The sequence below is a fragment of the Melozone crissalis genome, unplaced genomic scaffold, assembly GCF_028551555.1.
Source record: "Melozone crissalis strain CALT ecotype California unplaced genomic scaffold, PUWL_Pcris_2 ptg000062l_1, whole genome shotgun sequence".
NCBI lineage: Eukaryota > Metazoa > Chordata > Aves > Passeriformes > Passerellidae > Melozone > Melozone crissalis.
Genome location: NW_026535840.1, coordinates 4,816,296 through 4,841,754, shown reverse-complemented (window position 1 = coordinate 4,841,754; position 25,459 = coordinate 4,816,296). Strand labels below are relative to the sequence as shown.

General features: G+C 48.0%; 1 protein-coding gene across 3 annotated transcripts in view; it reads right to left on the bottom strand.

Moving 5' to 3' along the window:
- Positions 1–23,368, bottom strand: part of SGMS1 (sphingomyelin synthase 1) — a 66,312-nt gene extending 42,944 nt beyond the window's left edge. Inside the window, exon 1 of one of the 3 annotated variants that reach the window (XM_054288390.1) lies at positions 23,280–23,368. The gene's annotated coding sequence lies outside the window, so the exon portion shown is untranslated. Of the gene's footprint in view, positions 1–2,475; positions 2,597–10,732; positions 10,941–23,279 lie in introns of those variants that run through there. The other 2 variants (XM_054288392.1, XM_054288391.1) reach the window with 2 other exon arrangements.
- Positions 23,369–25,459: the final 2,091 nt, after the last annotated feature.

Genomic DNA, 25,459 nt, shown 5'->3' with positions numbered 1-25,459 from the left:
ACTCCTTAAAAAGTCTTGTAACTAAAAGTTTTGTGACCTTCTAAACCATACTATAACGATATGAACCAAACTCACCCTTCCTACCTATAAAAAAGATTAAAAAACAAACCCACATCATCAAAAACAACTCAAAAGTCCCATCTCTAACTCATTCAAAACTCCTTCAAAAATCCCCACAATCACACACTAATTAAACCAAACTTAAATAAACATATTACGCTGCAGCACACACAGAGCAGCTAAATCAAGCCATGGCCACATACCTTTGCCCTGGCATTCGTCATGCCTATTTTGGCTGGCATTTACTGTGCTGGCACTTGCATTTCTGCTCCTGACACCAGTCACAACACACAGATTATGTTCCTGTTTTCAAACTCCAGAACACCAAAAACCCCTCTCCAGGAGCACACACAAGGGGCTTCACTTTGCTGGATACCAACACCAAAAACCCCTCTCCAGGAGCACACAAGGGGGTTCATTCTGCTGGATACTGACAGGAGAAGGGTCTGGAGCTGCTGGAGTGAGTCCAGAGGAGGCCCTGGAGATGCTCCAAGGGCTGGAGCCCCTCTGGAGCCAGGGTGGGAGAGCTGGAGAGGAGAAGGCTCCAGGGAGAGCTCAGAGCCCCTTCCAGGGCCTAAAGGGGCTCCAGGAGAGCTGGAGAGGGACTGGGGACAAGGGATGGAGGGACAGGACACAGGGAATGGCTCCCAGTTCCAGAGGGCAGGGCTGGATGGGATACTGGGAATTAGGAATTGTTCCCTGGCAGGGTGGGCAGGCCCTGGCACAGGGTGCCCAGAGCAGCTGTGGCTGCCCCTGGATCCCTGGCAGTGCCCAAGGCCAGGCTGGAGCAGCCTGGGACAGTGGAAGGTGTCCCTGCCATGGCAGGGGTGGCACTGGATGAACTTTAAGGTCCCTTCCAAGCCAAACCATTCCATTATTCCATGATTCTGTGATTCCCTGCTGCCTCCTGGCTATTCCCTGTGGATTCCCAAGGTTATCACAGAGCTGATTCCACAGGAGTTACATGGGATAGGTGTGTATCTCAAACTGGGGACAGCACCATCCCTGCCATGCTCTCAGCCAAATAACCCCTGGTATTTTTAAGGACCTGTAGCTACTCCCAAGGGCTGACCTCACTTGGGTACTGTTGTGCTGCACCCACGATTTCCTAGAGCAAGAACAGCTCCATTTCTCCTCCATCCACACCAAAGAGCTCCAATCCTGAACATCTCCACAGAACTTCCACTGTCTGTTGTGTTTCCTAAAAATCACTGGCAGAGGTTTTACCCCTGCAATTACAGGTCACAAAAATGCAGTTTGGTTAGGAGTTAAAAATATCTAATAGGGAGTAAAACAGTGAAGGTAAATACTTCAACTTTCTAGAGAGGCAGACTCGCTTTCCTGGCTGTTTATTTATGCTGGACTGTTATATTTGCTGAGGGATTGGCACTTCTGCAAAAACCAGGGCTCAGCTTCAAAACCTTCGAGTGTTACTTTCTGTGTCTTCTACAGCTCACAAGCAGCAAAAAGTAGCAAATGCAGCTTCAGACGTCAGAAAACCAAAAGTAAATGCTCTAATTTTGCAAACTACTCTATAAACACAATACAGACAATTCAGTTTATACTTTTATAAAACTAGCACCTAAATTCCTTATTTTAGATTCAGACCGAGCACAATAATAATAGAAAGGCTTGGGAAGTTTCAGAGCCAGGGCTCTGAAGGAGTTAGAAAGGTACAGATGAAGCAAAATTCCGTTTTACTGTAAGGAAATCACTTCCACAGTGCACTCACAATATTTGGGGAGCAGACTCGCTCTCTTGGCTGTTTATTTATGCTGGACTGTTATATTTGCTGAGGGACTGGCACTTCTGCAAAAACCAGGGCTCAGCTTCATACTGAGCACTTCAAAACCTTCGAGTGTTACTTTCTGTGTATTCTACAGCTCACAAGCAGCAAAAAGTAGCAAATGCAGCTTCAGATGTCAGAAAACCAAAAGTAAATGCTCTGATTTTGCAAACTACTCTATAAACACAATACAGAAAATTCCATTTATAAAACTATCAAGCAAATTCCTTATTTCAGATTCAGACTGAGCACAATAATAATAGAAAGGCTTGGGAAGTTTCTGAAGGGCTTAGAAAGCTACAGATGAGGCAAAATTCAGTTTTACTGTAGGGGAATCACTTCCACAGTGCAATCACAATATTTGGGGAGCAGGGGGAGAAGGAAAAGCCCCTGTGCACCACCCGATGAGGGGGCACAGCAATCCCTGTGCATGCAAGCAGCTGATGAGACAAGTCTTGCTGGATTATTAAAGAGCCATTGTCCTGAGCCTGGAGGCTTTCAGCAACTCATTTCACAGCTCCTCTCTGAAAACCACCCCAGAGTTTCACGCCTCCGCCCCCCGGAATGAGAAGTTCACGGCTTTTGGGGGTGGATGGCAGTGCATTAGTCAAACAGAAAAAGGCGTTTACCTTGCCAGGCTTCCTGTCCTTGCCAGGTGATCATTTCCTGCGAGTCCCCAGGCCTCCCTTCTCCCCAGCAGGAGAAGAAAGGAATGCTTTGCTTTCTCCTGCAGCTCGGAATGCTTTCTCCTCCTGCGGGTTTGCTTTCAGTTTGGCTCAGCCAGACGGAGAAATAGATTTCTTCCAAAGCAAACACTCCCGCAACGTCACCGCGGATATAAATAGGCAGGGGAGAAGGAGGGAGAAGCACAGCCCTTCTGGAGAGACTGCACACACGCAAGTAGGGGAGAAAATCAGACAGAAATAAAGCTTTTCTTTTCCTAAAGCTACACACACAGCCTCGGCTCGGACACCAGAGCCAGGCTGAAGGAGCCAAGAGAAATATTGCATGCGTGCAGCCAGAGAGGGAGGATCTCACATATCCCGGGCTATGCCAGGAGCTGAGCTATTCCTGCTGCCACCCTGGAGCTCACACACACACACACACACAGGGCTGCACGTCCAAATAAACACCAGCACAGCCACCTGCACCCACCCACCCAGCTGGAGAGCCTGCAGGGCTCCAGAGAAGCTGGGGATGCCCCTGGAAGTGTCCATGGACAGGTTGGATGAGGCTTGGAACACCCTGGGATGGTGGATCCCCTCCATCTCATCCCATCTCTCTGCCCTGCCCCTGGATGAGTGCATCTCATCCTTACACAGAGACAGGAACTGGTCAGGGGTGTGAAGGTCTGGGCAGCTCTGGCTGCACTGATAATGGAGCTCAGAGCCCTCAAAGGAAGGAGCTGAGGGACAAAGCTGCACCACAGCCCTGGACTTGAGGAGAACGGGCATCATCTTCAGGGTGTGCCAGGAGAACCCCAGGGGCTTGGAGAGGAAAGGGACCCAAAAGAGCTGGCTGAGCACCTCCTCCAGGCTGAAGGACAGACCATCCCAACAAGAAGCTGATCCAGCTGAGTGTTCAGGAGGCCTCCATGGAGGAACACAGAGCTCCTGATCAAAGGAACTGACCAAGTGCAAAGAGCAGGGCAGGGGCAGGTGATCCAGGAGGAATCTGGGATCACTGATCCTGCAGGAGCAGCTGATCCACAAAAAAAAATCTCAGGAACATTGATCTTGCAGGTGATCCAGGAGGAATCTGGGAACACTGATCCTGCAGGGGATGCAGGAGAAATCCAAGGAACACTGATCCTGCAGGTGATGCAGGAGGAATCTCAGGAACACTGATGGGGCAGGGATGGGGCTAAGAGGGCCAAAACCCATCTGGAATTGAATCTGGCAAGGGATGTAAAGGGTGCCAGTGAGGCCAACCTGCAGGCCCCTGAGGCCAAAGGGGAAATCCAGACAAGGAAGGCTTATCCTTAGTAGAAGAGGATCAGGTTAGGGGACAGAAAGCTGCAAATATTCATCCCATGGGACCTGAGGGGATGGATCCACAAGTGCTGATGGCTGCTGTCACTGTGAGGCCACGCTTGATGGGCTTTGGAAACCATCTCCAGTCACCTGAAGGACAAGAGGGTGATCAGGAGCAGTCAGCATGGACATACAGAGGGAAAAAATCCTGTTTCACCAGCCTGGCCTCCTCCTAGGATGAAACAGTCCCAGTGGATGGAGGGAGTGCAGAGGATGCTGTCTGTCCTGGCTTTGGCAAGAATTTCAACACTGGCTCTTCTCACACCCTCAGATGAGCTGGCAAAGTGTGCAGCAGCCAGGAGGGCAGGGAGGTGGGTGGAAAAGGGGCCCAGCAGGGAGAGGTCAGTGCCACAAAGTCCAGTTGGAGGACAGACACTTCCCAAAATCATTTAACCTCTTCTACTGACCTGGAGGATGCACAGAGTGTGCCCTGAGCACTTTGCTGGTGACACAATAACTGGGGTGAGTGGCCAGTACACCAGAGGGTCACAGTGACACTTGGATCAACTCTAAAAGGCTGGAGCAAAGGGCAGGCAGCAGCCTCAAGGTGCTCAAACAAAGCAAAGTCCTTCCACCACCTATGGGGGAGAGTGACCCCAGGAGCCAGCACAGGCTGGGACAGCTCTGCCAAGCAGGACAGATGACAACAACTCCCAGGAGCCAGCAAAAAAAAGCCACCAGCTGCATGACAAGAGTGACCCTGCCCCTCCACTCAGCACAGGTGACAGCATTCCTGAAGTTCTGCACTCCTCAGTGGCAAAGAGACATGGACAGAGTGGCAAATGGCCCTGGACAAGCAGTTCTGGGTGACCCTGCTTGCCAAGGTGACATTCCAGAGGCCCATGCCCCCCTCAGGCAGGGTGGCATCCTGGGAGCCCTCAGCCAGTCCTTGTCCCAGCCTGGATATCACCTGTGACACCCCCAGGAATTGAGGAGCAGCACCTCAGCCTGTGTGAGGCACAGTGCCACAGTGTCACAGCGCTGACAGGGCACACCCCAGCCCTGCAGGAACCCCTGACATGAGTCCAGTCTCAGTTCCCAGCCCTTGCTCACTCACCTTGGCCATGGTTTGGCCCCATTCTGCTTTCTCAATGTGACACAGGGGTCAGAGACAAGTGAACAGACCAGGCAGGAGGTGTTGCATCACTCCCATTCCATAAAGGTCCCTTACAGTCTCCCATCTCATTCCACCCCATCTTCCTCAAGTTTTGCTTCCATTTTGCCTTTTTTTTTTCCTCAAACATCACCACTTTAAAAAAGCCCTCAGCCCCACAAATGCTCTGTTACACCTCTAAAACCCAGAGGATGATTATCCTCTATTAGAACAAAGCAAGAAGAGTGAGACATGGATATGATTTAGGTTTACAAGCCAAAATCTTCATTAACTTAGCAGGTAACTACTTCTCGCTGGTGTAAAACAACAGAAATACTGAAGTTTTTTATTTGAAGGCCAAGAGATAAATTAAAGTTGGAATTTCTTTAAATCTCCAACATTCCCTGTTCCCACAGGAACATGGAATGGCAAAGTGAATGCCATTCAAGGAATGGAAGTGGTATGGCAAAAAGAGGCCAAGTGAGAGCCACCAGCAATAGAGGAAAGTACAAAATTGATCTTAAAATTATCAATATTTCACCCTAAAGAGGAGGGACAAAGAAGACTCCATGCAATACCCATGTTTTTGTCCAAAAGCTCCCAATAAAACATGTTTCTCTCTATCTGTCAGTGCATTTGCCTTGCCTGCCTCTCAGTTTAGCACACCTCCTCCTCCTCCTTCTCCTCTCTCTGCAAATACACTGGGGGCACAGCAGGGACAGGGAGAGCCCAGCTGGGCTCTGCTGTGGTGGCAGCTGGCACAGCTGGGCACTCGAGATCTCTTCACACAGCAAAAAAAGGCCAAGAAAAGGCACCAGTGCCTTTAAAGTGGCTGCCTGCAAGCACTGGCTCACAGGGTTTAAGGTCATCCAGGTTCTGGCTTCTTGCCATGGGTACTGTCCCTGTGTTAGCCTGGTGTCACCAAACCAATGCCCCAAGTTGTAAGGGACTTTTGGGGTCAGCTGACCCAGTCCCTGCCCCAAGCTGGTGCATTTTCTAGCAGGGTCTATGGCCCTAAGCCATACCATGGCTCCATCCAGGAGCTTGGGATGGATTTCATGGATTGTTCCTCTTGTGGCTACCAGCTGGATTCTAGTGTAACACAAAAGGATGGGCTGGGAGTGTCTGAGAGCAGCCCTGGAGCAGCCCTGGGGGTGCTGGGGGTGAGAGCTGGGAGCCAGAACCCCCCCGTGCCCTGGGCTGAGCCCCAGCGTGGGCAGCAGGGCAGGGGGCGATTCTGCCCCTGTGCCCCTGGGCTCAGGTGAGACCCCACCTGCAGAGCTGCCCCAGCACAGGAGGGACCTGGAGCTGCTGCAGAGAGCCCGGGGGAGGCACCAGCATGGGCAGAGGGATGGAGCAGCTCTGCTGGGAGGAAAGGCTGGCACAGCTGGGGGTGCTCACCTGGACAGGAGAAGCTCTGGGGTCACCAAACTGTGGCCTTGGAGTGACTGAAGGAGCTACAGGAAAGAGAGGGAGAGGCTTGGGACAAATGATGGAGGGACAGGACACAGGGAATGGCTTCCCAGTGCCAGAGGGCAGGGCTGGATGGGATATTGGGCATTAGGAATTGTTCCCTGGCAGGGTGGGCAGGCCCTGGCACAGCTGTGGCTGCCCCTGGATCCCTGGCAGTGCCCAAGGCCAGGCTGGAGCAGCCTGGGACAGTGGAAGGTGTCCCTGCCATGGCAGAGGTGGAATGGGATGGGATTTAGGGTCTCTTTTAACTCTTCTGGGATCCCTTGAGTAGGTGCACCAAGAGGCAGCCCCAAAACAAGATCTGCACAGGGGCTCAGGTTCTCAGCTCACAGTTTCATCATTACAATTCCTGCACTGTGAACACAAAGACTAAACCAGCACCTCCAACCATCACAGCAGCTCCTCCTGGGGAGGCTGAGGAGTTCCCTTACACTTGTGGCACTCAGGGGACACAACAATTCCCATTTATACAGGACTTTTCTCTTGGGCAGCACAAGCAACTGTTCCCCACTGAATCAAACCCCATAAAGCAGAACCAGCTGAACACAGAAAGAACTCCTCTGGACTTGCAAGGGAAAGGAGAGGCTGCTAATTACAGCCCAGCTCAGCTCCTCACTGCCAGCAGAGCATCACCAGCCCTGGCTCTGTGTCACCCTGCTGGAGGAGAGTGGCTCCTTCCCCAGCTGGAAGGTACCAGGTGGCTGCAGCTGGCACTGAAACCCAGAACAAAGCAAACCAGTGGGGAATCAGGGATGCTGCATGTCCTGCACATTGCTGAGATCCACCCCAAGGATCCTGGGAGGCTGCTGGCTGAGAAAGGAACAATTGGCCAAAGTTTCAAGAAATAAAAACACAGGCACATGCACAAAGAGAAATAATAGTGTATGGAAATTGCACATCAACCCAGACACAGCCAGGCCTCCATCCTGCCCCAAAGCAGCAGATTTGGAGCCTGGGGATCACCTGAGGCAGCTACACACCCAAGAAGTATTTTTGGAGTGTTCCTGAATCCAAAAAGCAGGAACTGAAGCACAGGGAACATCCCTACACTGAGGGCATGGATGGGGACCTACCATAAAACCAACACAGCACAGCCAAGTTTCCATCACAGACTCACCCAAATAGAGTTTAGGATCGTTCATCTGGTGACAAATGAACAGTGTTCCTTCCCCAAATACACCATGTAACAGGGCAGTGTGACAGAGATGGACACAGCAGCTCTCCCTCCTGCCCAGGAAATGCTGCACGACTTTGTGTGGTCAACATGTTACAAATTCAGAAAGATTTTGGCACAAAAGACATCCATTATTCATTAAACACTTGCAATACCAAGATATTCCCCCTCTAAGTCACTGCCCTTGCTTAGCTGCTCTTGCTGTTATGAATATGACCCTTTGTTTATACAGCAAAAGGCTGGGTTTGGTACACTACTAAATAGAGGAAAATTCAAACTTCCACATCCATCATGCAGCTCTTAAATAAAACAGGAAAAAAATCACTTTGTCTTCAGCATCCCAAAATGGACCACGCTTTCCAGGGCTTTCAGTGCTAAATGAAAGCTGACCGTAGAAAATTCCCTTGTAAATGTTTATTATTCTAATTTTAACCTCTGGACATTTTTAGGGCCAATAAAAAAACAAGATCAAAACCCAAGAGAGCAAATAATCCACAGAGGGATTCTCTCCTGCCTGTGCTGGTTCAAAAGTCATTCTGAGATTTGGAGGATATTTTTATTTTTAAACCTGTGTTTAATTTTTTGTACTGGAAGCATTAAATCCCACCACAATGTCAGATCAAAACAAGTAGAAAGGAAGGGTGAAGGATTCCCATGGGAAAATACCCCACAGAGCCCACTGGGCAGCAGAAACTCCTTTTTAATTTGTCTTTTCAAGGTGAAAGGAACTCAAGGAACACAGGATACCTTGTGCCAATACACTCTGGGTAAGCACTCCCCAGGCTCTGCTGGATCCTGCAGAGCTCTTCCATCCATCCAAACTCTCCACAAGTGTTCAAAACATTTCTCTCAAGCCTTAATTACATCTTTATGCATCCAAACCAGATCCACTGTGATGGTACCACAATAATTTTCATGCTCAGATCCAGTCCTTTGGCTTCCACCAGGGGAACAGACCACAAAATCCTTTTGGATTTTGGACTAAGAGTGAGATTTTGGACAGAGTGAGAGCAGCCAGACACTGTGTCTCCTGTGCAGCTCATCCCAGTGGCACAGGGACCACAGGTAGCCCAAAATCCAGGCAGAAGCACAAATGCAGATCTCCAGGACAGCAGCTCTATTGTTCTTTATTCTCCTGCCCACAAAGGTAAATCCCTTAGGTGCAAGCAGACACCCTGCAGTGTGTTTTGGAGAGTTACTAAGAGGAGAAAAACCAAACAACCAAACAACAAAAGCCAAAACTGGGCTGCTGGGGTGAGCAGCTGCCTGCAGGGATAAACTTCACTTGCCAAAAGGCTTTCCCCAGTCATTGTGACCTCAGTTCCTTGGCCAGCCTTGTCCAAAAAAAGCAGTGAGCAGCACTATTCCTGTGTCTCACAATCCTGGCTGTATTATAGCCTTCAGTCTTCTCCCATTTGATCATCAATCCAAGTAACAAATCCATAATTTAGCTGTTTAGCTTCCCCGCCTACCCCACAAGCTCAGCACACATTGATGGGAGTCCCATAAGCTGAAAAATGTCCCTTCCTACAGCTTTGGGGGCCAGTGGCCCTCAGTTTGATCTGCTGCTTGTTTTGTTCCAACTGGCATTTCCTTGTCAAATACAAACTGAATTTTCCTATTCCAAGTCTATTCCAGTGTATACATGTTTGATCTGCTGCTTGTTTTCTTCCACCTGCTAGGGCACCTGCCATTTCCTTGTCAAACACAAGCTGAATTTTCCAAATTTATTCCATAGTGCACATGAAGGCAAAGTGGTGATGTCCCTTGACATACAGATGAGAAAAATCACTTCTCTCTGGTGGCATCATCCCTCCTGCTTGTCCAAAGATACCCCCTGGAGACCTCACTTTGCATTTTTGCTGCCCTAAACCCTTGTCCTCCCTCTGTGTCACAGTTTCAATTTGATTCCTGAGCTCCTTGCTGGGCTTTGTTTGGAGGGTTCTCCCCCTCCTTCTTTATTTTAATCCATAAACCTACACGCTCATAGCTCCAAAAATAAGAAGTCACAGCAGAAAAAGGCCTCCAACACAGCAAAAAAAAAAAAAAAAAAAAAGCACATTATCAATACAAAAGCACTTTCAAACATAGAAATTCAAAACCCCAACAGCACCAAGCAAGAGCAATAATGATTTTTTTTTTTAAAATGAGCCCTGGTGAATAGACAGGATGCCAGTGTCACCTGTGTGACAAGTCACAGCTGTTTGTTGGGGAAAAAGCGGCACAACTGCTCTCAACACTTCTGATTTAGTTGTGTTTTAGTTCCAGATCCCAGGATTAACTGAGCTGGCCACATATCACAGCTCTCTCCCATCTCCAGCTTTTCTGTCCCTGCAACCCCTGTCTCACACCACAGCTCTGAGACTTTTAGCAGTGTCACAGCAGTACTTTGCATGTGATAACACAGAGGAAACAGCTTCTTGTAGGCCATTCCAAGGGCAGGAATCAGCAGGAAAAGGCCATTGCAGGCAGCTTATGAAACACTGATACAAGAGGAGCAGGCAATCCTGGAGGTGAAAGGCACCCAGCCAGGTTTTCATTGGGGAAAAGAAACCTGACATCAGGACAGCTCAAAGTTTTTACATCTTACCTAGATGAAGGTGGACATCCAATTATCTCCTTATTAAATATTCCACATTTACTTACAATGGTTACAATGGCAAATCTCTGGATTCAGGATAACCATCCTCTGCCATGCACCCAAACTGCAGAATCATGGAGTGGTTTGGGTTGGAGGAGACCTTAACCTCCCAACCCCCTGCCACACAAGCAGTCAGTAATTAATAACAGGCCAAGGACTTTTCCTAAGCAATTTATGCTTAAATCATCACAGACTGTGCAGAAGACACAGGGAAAAAAATTAAAAGTATGAGTTAATATGAGTTAATGTAGTCATGCTGCTTCCTGCTGCACACAGGCTTGTTTTTTTTCTGCAATTACAGAGGAGGGATTTTTGTTCCAGCACCACTTTCAGCTGCCACAAGCAGGCCATTGTTTGGATTTAGCCAGGCAGCAGCAGTCCCCATGCAAAGCCAGGGCAGCAGGATGGACTGAAACACAAGACAAGGGAATTCAGTGCCATTGGGATGAGAAAAGAGATTTGTACTAAATACCTGCTTGGAGCAAAGCCAGAGGAAGCACATCAAAGGAATCCTGGGATACTTCCCAACATCCAGGTGCCCGCATCAGGGATGTTGTGCATCAGGTGACAGCTCAGCAGCCTCTTCCCAGCACACATCTCCCAGTTCATGCCCCAAACAAATCCAGGCAGCCCCAAACTGCTCAGACTACATCTCTGCCTCCTCCCCCGCATTCCAGGGCATCCTCTCCCATTGAAGAAGTGATTCCCCAGCCCTTGGACACACCAGAATGACTCATCTGGGTGCACTGGTGCCTTCACTCTGAAAACTCCTGCTCCTGAAATGCTGTGAGCTCACCGTAGCTGTGGCAACAGAAATGCAAATCCTGCCACGCTGAAAAACTTCACCACCGACTCCTCCACTACACAGGGACTGTGTGTGAGCAAAATCAGTTTTTTCTTCTTGCTCCCTGAGGATAAATTGGGTTTGTGAAAGCTGTGCCCTAAAGCAAAAATCCAATTGGCAGGGCAGAGTTAAACCAGACACACATTGCTTTAGCTGTGCTTCAGTGCACACAGAAAACAGGCACAGAAGAGTTTGGAAACAGGGTACAAAACCAGGTTTGAGGTTCCTCATTGCAAGGGCTCTACTCACTGTTTACACCTGGTGAGGAGCTACTCCATTTGCAGCCTCAGCAAATACCATGGCTGGTTTAATACAGTAAAGTTACAATGGATATAAGACAGAGAGGAAAAAATGGCTTTAAGTTAATTTTTCCTTGGAAGAGTGGGAAAGCCCTGGCACAGGGTGCCCAGAGCAGCTGTGGCTGCCCCTGGATCCCTGGCAGTGCCCAAGGCCAGGCTGGATGGGGCTTGGAACCACCTGGGACAGTGGAAGGTATCCCTACCATGGCAGGTGTTTAATAATAAGATGGGCCTTAATGTCCCTTCCAACCCAAACCATTTTATAATTCTATAATTAAATGATCCATTTTTCAAAAAAAAACCAAAAAAACCCAGAAGTCTAAAAAATATCAGCATATCTGGATGCAAACCCATGAGATTTTCTTGGGGGATAAGTAGGATATTTCTAACAAAAATCCAGGCAGTAACTGCATACAGCAACCAGAGGTTAAAAACAACTGATGGGGGTGGTGAAGAAAGAGGAGAAAAAAAAAAAAAACAAAGAGCAAGTCTCACCTAACAAGTTTCCAGCAGCAAAACCTGTGTGAACTGCAAGACCCAGACTGCAAATTTAGGTGACAACTGTGAATCTTTGGTGAGAATTGTACCTCACCGGCAGGGCATCTACCTGTGGTGTGCAGAAACTCCTCAGACAAGCTTCACTATCCTGAATGGCAAACAAAGAGCAAACTCCCACCGATGCTTCCTGCATGTTGAGAAGTTTGGGTGGGGAACTGGGAGATTTCTGGGCTTGGTGTTGGTTTGGAGCCTTGGTGCTCTTTGTTCCCCTTTCAGTTTGGGTTAGTGAGGGCAAAGCGTTTGCAGGGAGTGAAAACCCAGCAACCTCAGCTTCACCTGTGAGTGAGCAGAGGCAGTGCAATCCCACAGGCAGGTTATTCCATCTGGGAGCAAAGCACAGGAGCTAAAAGCAGAGGAAAAGCAGAGTTACCATGGGATACCAGGATGCGTCACTTCTCTTGGCTCTCCTGGCGCCACGTGACGCCTCAGCCACCAGCGAAGAACTCGGCAGATGGGATAGGGGAAAAAAATATTAAAAGGTCCCTAGATTAAAGCAAAGTTTAGGCTTTAAAATCTACTGCTTATGGCTACAGAAATAGAGGCAACAATATTTATCTATAAACCAAACTATCTGTCTATAAATCCATTGCCACGGAGCAGTAAATACACGCTTTCCCTTCCAGCAGTCGTCACCATTTACACTTTTCAGCTGCCTGCAGTAAATTTAGTCCAGGCACATGCAGAAATAGCACCCCTGCCATCTCAGAGAGAGCTATCACTTGCCTTTCAGAGGAGGCAAAGCAGGTCAGTAGTTTCCACCTCGCTCATAAATACAGAAGCAGCCACTTGACAGCAACAGACACGAGCAGTCAGAGTTCAAGAGGGATCAGAAAAGGGATGAATCACTTGGAATTTACTCTCCAAGTTATCACACAGGTCATCAGGCTCATGCCTTGGGCTGGAGCCCTCTGAACCAAGAGTTTCTTTCTATTTTCAAGGCATGGCTGTTGGGAATGTGTGTGCAGCATGTCAGTGACCCCACACATGCTCACCACACTTGGGTTTCTATCCCACCCAGACCAGGATCAATTCCCAAACAGCTCCTGCTCCAAGTCTTTCTTCTCTGCACAAAATCCTAGAGCAGCCCAGTGTTTGAGGATTTCTCCCCTCCTTTTACAGCAGCCAGTTTCTTTCTAAGCAGATCAAAACAGCTCTGATTCAAAGGACATTATTCCAACTCCATCCTCCTCCACCTCCCAAAGCCTCCTGACACCCACACGCTGCTGAACGTCAACATCTCCAGGGAAATTCAGCCCTTGCAGATGGCACCAAGCAGCCCCCTGGGTGTGGTAAAAAGCTCTGTGCAGCATCAGGAACCTTCACCCTGGCAATCCCAGCCTTCCAGCTGTACCCAAACACTGCAGCAGGCTGGGAATGGAGTGTGCAGGGAGTGCACCAGGGTAACCTGAGCATCACCCCAGCAGCAGCTGCCACCCCAACCCACCCACTCCCAGCACACTCCACACTGCAGGAATTTGGGAAAGAACACAGCCTAACCAGCCAAGACAGCTGCTGCCATCATCTGCTCCTGAGCACCAGCTTTCTGTCACCTGCATCACTTGCTATTCCTGCTTGTCTGTTTCCCATTATCCACCAAAAGTAGGAAATAGCCTGGAAGCCAAGAAATCCCACATTTCATCTGCTACTCCAGGTTGCAGCCCCTGTGTTACACAGCTACACAACAGCTGGGTGTTATTTCTGACCTGCTTACAAAAGGAAGCTTCAGGTTTCTGAAACAAAAAGTTGAACACAGACAGTGCTACCTTTTACAACAAGGGGCTGGGGCACAGCTGGGTGCACACAATGGGAGGGGACACCAGGTGCCCTCTGAGCTTCTGCAGCCTCACACACCCTGGGATTCCTCCCAACTCTGCTTTAATACCTGTTCCCTGAGCCAGGAGTCACTGTCCTCAATAGCTTTTAATAGGATGGGTTTTATCCAGCCTCCTTTGAACCTCTCGCCTTCCAGCAACATCCTGGCCACCAGGAATACCACAGCACCAAAAGAAAAGCTTTCCCTTTTCTAAGCTTGTTGCTTCCTTCCTTGTTGTTTTGGTTTTTTGGGATTTCTTTTGAGTGAGGAAGGCCTGGGTACAGTCATTTTCTTTGGAAGATGCAAAGCTCCCAATCTGCTTAACATTCCTCTCCTTGCTTCTTCCCCTCACCATCGTTTCTGCTCCATGCTAAAGAGACAAAGTTTATTCATCTCCTTTTCTACAACAGCTGTTCCATGCCTTTGATCACCTTCATCATCCTTTGCTGAACCTTTTTCTTTTTGGAGATGCATGGAGAATCATGGAGAAAAAGGTCATTTTTACAATTATTTTTTACAGTAGCTTGTTCTGTTATCTACTCCTTCCCTAATAATATTTATGCATTTACTACTTTGACTTTGAAGCTATTTGCAGTGAAAAAACGTCCCAATTCAGAAAAAAAAGCCTCCCAAGAGCAGAACAAAACCCAAAACTAATAATGCTTTTGCTTTCTGCCAGTGTTGCAGAAAACAAGCATTAGGCTTCAGAGACAGGAAAGAGCCTGCAAAATGCAGGAACCTCTCAATAGCTTGAAACAGAGGCTTCCAAAATTTTTCTTCAACCACAGCAGCAGAGCAAGGAATTAACCACATCCCTGGCTGTGCATGTGCCTTCCTCCCCTCGGCTGAAGAAGTTTTTTGGTAATAAAACATTAAATAAATACACATACACATACCTAGGTCACCTACATTTATTATTTCCTCATGCAGCACCAGCAAAGTGACCCCTAAGGAGGTGCACAGAAAATGTCCTGGATTTTTATTAGTAACCAATTGCTGCTCTCCAGCCTCACTGACCTTGCAGCACACACACCTGGGTTTCCTCTTTTCATGTGCACAGTGCCCACAGTTCTGTGTCATTAATATTCACAGTACACCCAGGGGAGAGCTGTAGCCTCAAACTCCTGCTGGGACACAGATCTTTACATTTTTTAATTTTTTTTCTCCCTGTTTTCAGCATCTCAAACTCACAGGATGACAACACAGGATTGCTTTGAAGTGTCCATTTTCACCCCACCTCAAATTACCACAGAGAAGCAGATCCTGGCTGAGTATCAGAATTCTCCAGATAAAACTTAACAACCAGTGCATCCACATGGAAACAATGGGTGGGTTTTTGTAAACAAACAGAGAAGAGCTTCAGATTTAGCAAGACTTTTACAAGGATGGTGCCTCTTGCACAAGCAAGAAGCAGAAGGACTCTAAACAAAAATTTGCTGTTTTTTTAAAGTAGATTTTAAATTAAGCTCACTTATCTAAGTTTTTAGAGTTGCTTTTTGCAAGGCTGTGAGGTAAAAATAAAGCTGCTCCTTGGGGCAATTTGTCAGGTACTCCTACTGAAGAGTTCTGTATGCTGGAACAGAAAGGAGGGATGAGAACAGGCATTTCACTGAAATGACCATCTAGAACCCATCCTTGAGAAGAAAGAGAATAAACAGGTCCACAAAAAATAGACTCTTAGATATTCTGATGCCTCAGGTTTTAGCTGTTGTATTTTTCAGATTCTGTGCTGCTTTAGTGTGTGAGTCTGAGCTTCACATTAGGGGATGGTGAGCTCTCTGCACAGAGCAGGGAGACAAAACAATTCCTGCTCTAGCTGGGGACCAAGGACAAATGATCCAAATCTCAGCCCAAGAGCACAAACAACATGGACTGGAGAGAGAAAAACAAGCAGGATGGGACTCCATAACCTAAAGCTGGAATTGGACAATTAACTCCAATATGCAAATGGAGCAGAACTTATTAAAGTGGGAGATTTTGTGACCACTCATCCATTTTGTGCCCATTTTGGTTCACCTTGGGTGCAGCCCTGGCTGGGCTCTTGTGCTGCCCAAGGTGCATCCATGGAGGAGATCTTGTTAATAAATCCCTGCTTTATTCTTTATTCTAGGTCAGCTTTCTCAAGGCATCAATTCCTTGGAATTTCAGGAGGAATTTCTGCATGGAAAGGGTGCTCAGGCCTTGGCAGGGGCTGCCCAGGGAGCTTTGCAGTGCCCAGCCCTGCAGGTGTCCCAGGAAGGGCTGGAGGTGGCACTCAGGGCTCTGGGCTGGGGACAAGGTGGGCACTGGGCACACAGGGGTCTTTCCAGCCCTAATGATTTTATGAGTCCATAAATTTCAGGTTTCAAAAGAGTTCTCCCTTGCAAAATTCAGACCACATATCTGTGAGCTGTGAAACAGCATTCCTCTGCTGGGGGCCACTCTTCAGGCAGTCAGGTTGTTGGGTGCTGTGTCCTCCTCTTTTTCCAGGATGTCACCTCTCTCCATCCCATTTTCCCTCTGTACAGGGACACCTTCCTGCCCTGCCCATGTCCTCAGGGGTTCTGAGCACAGAACTCATGTGCTGGCTTTGAGCAATCCTCACCAAGCACCAACACAACCTTGTGCTGAGTATAACTGGAGTGTAAGAAAAATCATTTAGAGAAACAGCAGCTCCAAGAGAGCTCCCTCCTTTATCTCCTCTGTAAACAGCTTTTAAACTGCCAGCTACAGCTAGGAGCTGGAGAGAGAGGAGACATCCCTGCAGCTGCTGACAGGTGAGTTTATTGGAGCTTCAGCACGAGCATTTCAAGATGAAAGAGCACAAGGAGGGTGCTGAAAGACAACTGACAGCTTGAGGAGTACGCACTGGTTTTCAAATTGTTTCTGTGATGTAGGGTAATGCTTGTGATCACAGCATTCACCGGGAATTAGATCATCCATTTAGCAGCAAGTTTGCCTGATCAACTGTCTGGGGACTTCAAACACATCAGCAAAACTGCAGAGCTGGAGACACTGCCTTGCTATTGAGCTGTCTTCCCTGAGAAGCTTCACAGAGACCAAAACACAGGTGAGGAAATTGTAACAAAACATCCAGAGCAAGCTGGGGGCTGCCCCTGAGTTTGGGAAGCAGCAGCTGGATTTTTATTAGTAAAAATTGCCCAGGCAGGGCATTCCTGCTGGCACAGAGCACCAGACACAAGGAGCTGCCTCAGCTCACCTCGATCAACACCAGCACCTAAAAAATACCTGGAGCCACCCCAGATGTTAACATATCCTAATAATGACACAGCCTGTGTGCAAAGCTTGTCCCTCACCCTTCTGCCTTTCTATATGTGCCACACACAGCTCAGGGAGCTCCCCAGCTTTCCAAGAAACGCCCAGCAAAGCTTGGGGAATTGAGTGATGTGTCAGTGAGGATGCTCCACAATGCAGGGAGCACGCTCTGGACAGGAGGATATTTAAACCTGCCTGGGTGTAGCAGGGATGCACACATGATTTGAACAGCTGGGACAGTCACACAGGACTCTGGTGACAGAGCAGACATCCTGTGCTGGCACTACAAAATCCCTCAGTATGTTCAGATCAAATATTTCACCCACCCTTTGCTGTGTATTTATCCCTGCACAGCAAAATATGTGAGATGTAACTTTTTGTACATGAAAATCTGTCAAACAGCTGCTGACAGCCTTGCACTGCTCCCTGGCAATGGGGACAGCACAGGCCAGGGAAAAACCCTTCCATTTCCATGCATCTTGCAAACACAGAGAGAAACATTTCGGGAGTGAACTGAAACAAAGCATCTTGTGCAAGAATCCCAGTAAGTGCATTATCTGCTGAACAATCAAACTGCAAAACCGTGGAGTCATTTTAAACAAGTGCATCTGTCATTAAGATAATGACCAAGTGAGTCAAGATAATGACCAAGTGAGTCAGTGCCTATCCAGTAAGAGATATTTAAAACAATCACAGAAAGGACCTTAAAGCTCATCCCATTCCCTGCCTGTCATGGGCAGGGACACCTTCCACTATGCTAGGATGCTCCAAATGTCCAGCCTGGCCTTGGGCACTGCCAGGGATCCAGGGGCAGCCACAGCTGTGCCAGGGCCTGCCCACCCTGCCAGGGAACAATTCCTAATGCCCAATATCCCATCCAGCCCTGCCCTCTGGCAGTTTGAAGTCATCCCCCCTGTCATTCCACCCCTTGTCCACAGTCTCTCTCCATCTCTCCTGTAGCTCCTTCAGGCACTGCAAGGTTCTCCTGTCCAGGTGAGCACCCCCAGCTGTGCCAGCCTTTCCTCCCAGCAGAGCTGCTCCATCCCTCTGCCCATGCTGGTGCCTCCCCTGGGCTCTCTGCAGCAGCTCCAGGTCCCTCCTGTGCTGGGGCAGCTCTGCAGGTGGGGTCTCACCTGAGCACAGGGCTTAAATCAACACAGGAGCAGAGCCTGTTCCACCCATCCAAGGAGTGAGGGAAAACACCTGATTAACACCCCAGCTGTCCCAAAAGACACAAACCCAGAGGTGCTGCCCTCAGAGCAAGAGGCACCTTCAATCCCTCAGCGTGGTTTGAAGCCAGCTCTGCTGATTGCAAAGCAAGCAGAGAGCAAAACAAGATTAGAGCTCAGCGAGACAGCGTGCCCCTCGTGAATCCAAATAAACAAGACATTTTGAACTATTTCCAGCATGACTTCAGCACAAAATAACATTTGCACATCAGTGTAATAGCTGATGTTTTAACTGCTTGCTGAGGGAGCAGTCACGCACTGCAGCCCCGAGTTCAGTGGTGCTGCTCAGCCTTCAAAGGAAGCAAAAAGAGCTGCAGAAAGAGCAGTGCTGCACTTGAAAGCCTTTCAGAAAGCACTAAATGTATTTGTGCTCACTCTTGAACCCAAGGAGAACACAGCCCTGTCCCCACAAGCCTTGGGTGGATGATGGGGCACTTGAAAGGAGCTGGGATGGCTTTGAAAGAAAGTCTGTGTTGCAGGCCATGGGTGGTTGGTTATTGAGTTAAAAGTAAAAATAATTTAGGTGTCATTTCTTAATTGAACAGTTTATCCCAGCTGAAACCTCCTGGGTTGCAGAGGCAGGGAGGAAAGGGAGCCAAAGGCAAGGGGCACAAGTCCAGAGGATGTAACACAGGAGGGAAAAGCCATTTTCCCTTTGAACCTGTGCAAGGACTGGGGACACACCCTCACAGGAAATCCCATTACTGAGGGCCCTAAGCCATGAATCAGTTCCAGAGACATTCAGAGGCAGCCCCAGGACAAAGGAACAGTCAGATGCTAATTCAGGCCACAAAGCTGGAGAGGGAACGTTCCCTCTTTGGATGAAGGATTCATCATCAGCAAGCACAGCCCATTTTCATTAACTGCAGCCATTTCCTGCTGGCACATCCTTGCTACTTTCCTGGAAACACACGGCAGCAGCTACATGTCTGAAGGCAAGTAAATTAGGAGACAAGAAGGAAATTATCTACAGCACCCAGAACAAGCCAAACCACTGAATAAAGCAGCTAAAAAATCTACAAAAACCTAACTTAATTGATCCAACAAATTGAACACAGGGTATGTAAAATCTCTGCTCCAAAATTCCATTAAACCTTTAGTTTTGCAAAGATGCAATTGCCTGGAGAGGCTGTGAATGCCCCATCCCTGGAAGCGTCCAAAGCCAGGCTGGATGGGGCCTGGAGCAACCTGTAAGGGTGGAATCTGTCCCTGTTTGTACCAAAACTACCCAGGCACATCCTGCAGCACCCTCTGAACATCCATCCCCACTTCTCTGGGATTGTTTTGATGAATTCATCTCAAGCTGTGTCAGGGAAAATACAGGCTGGATATTAGGAAGAAGTTTTTCACAGAAAGAGTGATAAAATATTGGAATGACCTGCCTGGGGAGGTGGTGTCACCATCCCTGGATGTGTTTAAAAACAGACTGGATGTGGCACCAGGGTTCAGTTGAGATGTTGGGGCTGGATTTGATATTCTTGAAGGTCTCTCCCAACCCAGTGATTCTGTGAAAAGCTGGGAGGAATCATCAAACATTTAGGTTGGAAAAGACCTTCAAGAACACTGAGTCCAATTTCCTCAGTCAGCAGCAGCTTCAAGCTCAGGTTTGCAGCAAAACAAACCAAAGGTGTCACTTAAAAAAAAACAATGTCACAATCAAAGTGTGACCTACAGAGGACACAGAAAACTCCACATGATTCATAAATTCCCCCCAAGGTGGTTTTACATGCTCAGGACAACACCCAGGAAACAGTCACCACTTCTGACAAAGATTATTTGAAATTCACAGGCTGGTGAGTTTTTGTGGTTGATGGATTTTTGAGTTTCTGGGAATTTTTTTGTCACCTGTTTCCCACTTAACTGGGAGATCTCACCACTGAGTGCTCTGCACTGGAATTTACTGTTAACCATTCCAACCCTTGCTGTATTCACACACAATTCTATTTCTCAGCAAACAACTTAAACAGGAATATTTTCAAAAGACTGCACATATGCTCCCTTCCCATGGAGCTAAATTTGATAGGTATGGACATACCTGGCTGTAACAAGCTGAAACAAAAATCTCTGAGACACAGAAACTGAGTTCCAGGCACAAAGCCCTGCTTTCCACTGCTCTAAATAGTCCCTGTTACACTGTGATTACACAGCAAGCTGTGTTTGCTTTGCTCTCTGAGCCCAGGGTTTCTCCTTCATAGCCACTGAAATTCAAGATTAAAACAGAATTCAGCAAGCAGCTCTGTCAAGCACATTCAGTGCCAAGCTGGAGGATGAGTATATTTATATAACAAAAGGCTTCCTGGATTATTTTAAGGCTCAACTTCTGCAAAGGGAACAATTGATGAAAGGGGATGTTTTTCCTTTGTTTAAAAAAATAATACTCGCACCAAGAAGAAAAAAAAAAAGCCATTGAAGAGACAGCAGTGCCTTAAAATGCCACTGTGAGATCCCTGGATCACAGCAGAGTCATCCATGTGCTCTCTGACCCCACAAATACAGAACCTGGGCTGTCACAGATTGAGATAAATACAGCAAAAAACAGAGGTCACAGACACCAAGGCAGCTGCAAGTGAGTATTTGCACATCAATGATGAGCTGTGCCACAGAATCCCAGAATTATTGAGGCTGGAGAATCCCTGCCAGCCCATGGAGTCCCAGCTGTGCCCAATGCCCACCTTGTCCCCAGCCCAGAGCACTGAGTGCCACCTCCAGCCCTGCCTGGGACACCTGCAGGGCTGGGCACTGCAAAGCTCCCTGGGCAGCCCCTGCCAAGGGCTGGAATGGAATTCCAAAATGGAATGACAGAACTGGGATAATGAGTGTGGAGTTTGAATAGAAGTGGAATACCAAATGGTGGGAAACTTAGAGTTTAAGGTTTTAGAATACAGTAATATACATAAACAAGATGGAGGTTTTAGGTCAGAGGCTGGTCCTTCTTCTTCACCATCTTCTCCATGGGTTTGGGTGGTTTTGTGTAATTGGATAAAAAAGTCCACATTGCAGGCCATGGATGGTTGGTTATTGGGTTAAAAGTAAAAATAATTCAGGTGTCATTTCTTAATTGGACGGTTTATCCTTAAAAGTTCTTGCAGAGAGAGAGATGGAGCTCCATTTTTAGTTTGTTAGAGGGAAGTGCTGTAGAACTCAGGTTTTGTGAGGCTGTAACATAGATAAGAACTAACTGACCCTTTCCATGCAGAAATTGCTGCTGCTGTCCCAGCTGAGCCTCCCCTGGCCCAGCCTGAGGCCCTTTCCCCTTGTCCTGTCCCTGTTCCCTGGCAGCACAGCCCGACCCCCCCTGGCTGTCCCCTCCTGGCAGGGAGTTGTGCAGAGCCACAAGGGCCCCCTGAGCCTCCTTTGCTCCAGGCTGAGCCCCTTGCCAGCTCCCTCAGCCCCTCCTGGGGCTCCAGCCCCTTCCCCAGCTCCAGCCCCTCCATGTCCTTCCTGCACTGGGGACCCAGAACTGGACACAGCCCTGGGGGTCCCTCAGCAGGGCCAGCCCAAGGGACAGTGACAGCCCTGGGCAAAGGAACAACCCAAGAACACAGACCCAGCCACACCTGGATTGAATCTTTTCCCTTCAGCACAGAGCAGAGCAGCCTCCTCTGCACCTCTTGATGTCCAAGCCTGATTAAAGCTGCATTAAACTTTAAGTAATAGATGCCTGCATTATTCATCACTGCTGTGTATTGGATGCAGAGCAAACAGGAGCTGAATCAATGCAGTGACAGGAGATTCAGGTGTCTGCTCAAAGTATCTCCTGCTCCCAGCACTGATGTACTTGAGGAAGGGTGGGCAAAGTAGGAATTTTTCACTACTGCTGTAAATAAGCCTTGGTATTATTACAGTTTGTCCAGAACAGTGACACAGAGGCAGCTTTCAGAGAGGAACAAGTGCAAAAAACCTGCTCATCATTCACCTGACCTGTGACACACAAAAATATCATTTCCCTCAATTTTAGCAGCCTTGGTGATTAGTCACAGCATTTTCCTCAGGATTTCTGGTGGTATTTCTTACAGATTCTATGGAAAAGGCACTGAACATCTAAATTATGCAGCCTTTGAGATCCAGAGAGATGCAGAATTGAGACAGCCACTGGAGAGTGGTTAAACCCAAATTTTCCAAAGACAAACATGCTCAGGGAGAATCCAGCTGGATTAGGAAGAATCACAACTGAAAGATGCTTTTCTGCTCTGTCTCCCACCACAGCCTCTCACAATCAGCCAGTTATGGCTCACTAATATTCCAGAACATTCTCAGGAAAAAGGCAAAAAGTTTCCCAACCAGGAACGGGAGGCATGAGAGACCTGGTTCACTCAAGGTGCTGGACACTGGGGCTGCACACAAACAAATATCAGCTTTTGGAACACTCTTCCTCAGAATCTTTACACCCAAAACTCCCCTTTTATTTTTCTGATTCTCTCTACACCTCCCCTCTACCTCTTCAATCAGTCATGGAGCTTTCCAGCACGGATCAAACCCAACAAAACCATGACAAATCTTATGAGATGCCTTTCAGCAAATCCTCACACAGCTTCAAAGCATTACTGAAAGACAAAAACACAACTACAAGCAGCAATAAAGGGCATCCACCCTGCTTATTCTCTCTTTTAGGGTCATTTATCCATGCCAAAGCCAAAGCAGGTTATTTATCCATGCCAAAGCCAGAGCTGGGAACAGAACACAGGTATTCCAGCCTTCATTCTGGCTCTCTACACAATATATCACTCCAGTTTCCACAGCCAGAAGGGCAAAAATTTCCTTACAAGCAGAATTTTGGGAGCATTTATCCACAATCTACACCTCCAAGTTCTGCTCTTAGTCATCCTTCCCTGGAAGCAGGCAGAAGGAATTGATCTAAGGGATCTTTCAGCTTCTTTCCCTAAGATTTTACAATTTAATACTGGAGTTAGACAGTTTGTCAAATATCCAAAATGTCCATAACAAGAACTTGCCCCAACTCAGGTCACAGTAAACAAGGTGAACACACTTGAAAATGCAAAATGCAAGATGCCCTGACTTACCTGAAACCTCTTTTCTAGCCAGAGCACTGGATGCATCAGCTCAGAAACTCATTTGGAACAGGAGAGTGGAAGCTCAGACCTGCTGCTGGTCATGAGAGTCACAGAATCATGAGAGTCACTGTGAACAAAACAGCAAACAAATAAAAATAAGGACATTGAAGAGGTGGAGCTAACAGTAATTCTTCATTAAAGCATCAGGAGGTGAGCTCAAGGTCTAAGAGTTTGGATATACAGGGAAGCCATGAATGGTTTGGGTTGGGAGGGACCTCAAAGCTGATCTCATTCCACCCCTGCCATGGCAGGGACACCTTCCTCTGTCCCAGGTGGCTCCAAACTCCATCCAGCCTGGCCTTGGACACCTCCAGGGATAGAGAAGCTGCATTTTAAAAATAGTATTTCCCACAGGACACAGAAAGAGAGAATATCCTTGTGTCCAAACAGGCCTAGATGAGGGCTGGAGAGTATCACCAAAGGGGTAGAGCCAAGAGTGATAAAGACTCTCCATCCTCAGAAGGCATGAAAAGCCACTTTATTATTAGAAATCCACAATTCTTATAGAAACAATGGTAGACCTAAGACCTGATTGACCTTAAGGAATCTTCTCTCACATTATTGGTGAACTATGAATAGCACACTCTGGAGAACCATATCTGTAAACAATGGTTATAGAAAGAGAGAGAAGAATTAAGTTTTCCACAGTTTCTACACAGCTTGCCAGGATTTTCCTGGGAGAACCATGTCTCCCTCTGTTCAGAGGATATGGAATCACTACAGGAGGAGACCACCACCCTCAGAACAACGTGGGTTTCCCACTGCTGACCACCTGCTACACCCAGAACACCTTTTCTTAACTACAAGAGCAATGCAGAGAACTCATGGGATACACACTGCCATGTGGAGCTCCAAGTAAAGAAATTAACCTCAGTGTTTGCTCTGAAGGGAGCTGCCCAAGTGACCCTGGAGCAAAGGAAGAAGGCTGGAAGCCTTTCCTGATAGTCTCCAAAATAACCAAGATCATTGAGGAGAAAGAGGAAGAAGCAAAGAGAAACAAACCCAAAATGCTCATGGCCAAAATCCTCAGGTGGCAGCACCAGGGACCAGGTTTGTCCCCATCCTTGTGCCCAGCAGCAGCACACAGACCACTCATCCTGCCCTGGGAAGCAAAGCCACTCTCCATCCCATCGCTCAGCCTCCAAGGGAGGCAAAACCAGGGTGGAGATTTGGAATAGAACCAGCCCTGTGCTGCAACAGGGCTCTTCCAACTCAGCTTTCACTCTTAGATAAAGCAAAAGCCGAAGTCTCCATGCTCCATTCACTTTACTTAGTGCAATTCATACATTTCCACTCAAACACAAGTTGGGGAGGAAGGGGGGCGGGGGGGGTAAACAAATCCAGTTCTGCTTAGGAAGCAGCACCAAACCCAAGGAGCTGTCTGCCAGGTGGAAGCCTGGTAATTCTAATCTCTTGAGACTCCTTTTTAGCTGCATTTAGGATTGCTTGGAAATTTGCTTTTCAGTTTTTACACTGCCTCACCTTCAGTGAGTGCTGCAAGGATGGGGACACCAGGCACACAAACAGAGCCATGGAAAAGCCTTGCCAGCCTCCTGCCCTGCCTGCTGTAGGACCATGAGAGGTGTCATCCATCCCAGAAGATTGTTCTGTGCCACAGGCTGGAAACCAAACAGCTTTTGTCCATCTGGACAGAGGCATGGAAAATTCAGCGACAGAACCACAGAAAAGCCAGAGACAGAGCCATGGAGAAGCCAGGGAAAGCCTTGCCAGCTTCTTGCCCTTGCCCTGCTTGCTGTAGGACCATGAGAGGCATCACCCATCCCAGAAGATTCTTCTGTGCCACAGGCTGGAAATCAAACACTTTTGTCCACCTGTACAGAGCCATGGAAAAGCCAGGGACAGAAGCATGGAAAAGCCAGGGACAGAGCCATGGAGAAGCCAGGGAAAGCCTTGCCAGCCCCTTGCCCTTGCCCTGCTTGCTGTAGGATCATGAGAGGTGTCACCATCCCAGAAGATTTTTCTGTGCAACAAGCTGGAAGTCAAATACATTTTGTCCATTTGGGGAGAGCCATGGAAAATCCAGAGAAAGCCTTTCCAGCCTCCTGCCCTGCCTGCTGTTGGACCATGAGAGGTGTTACCCATGCCAGGAATGTTTCCATGGGTAACTG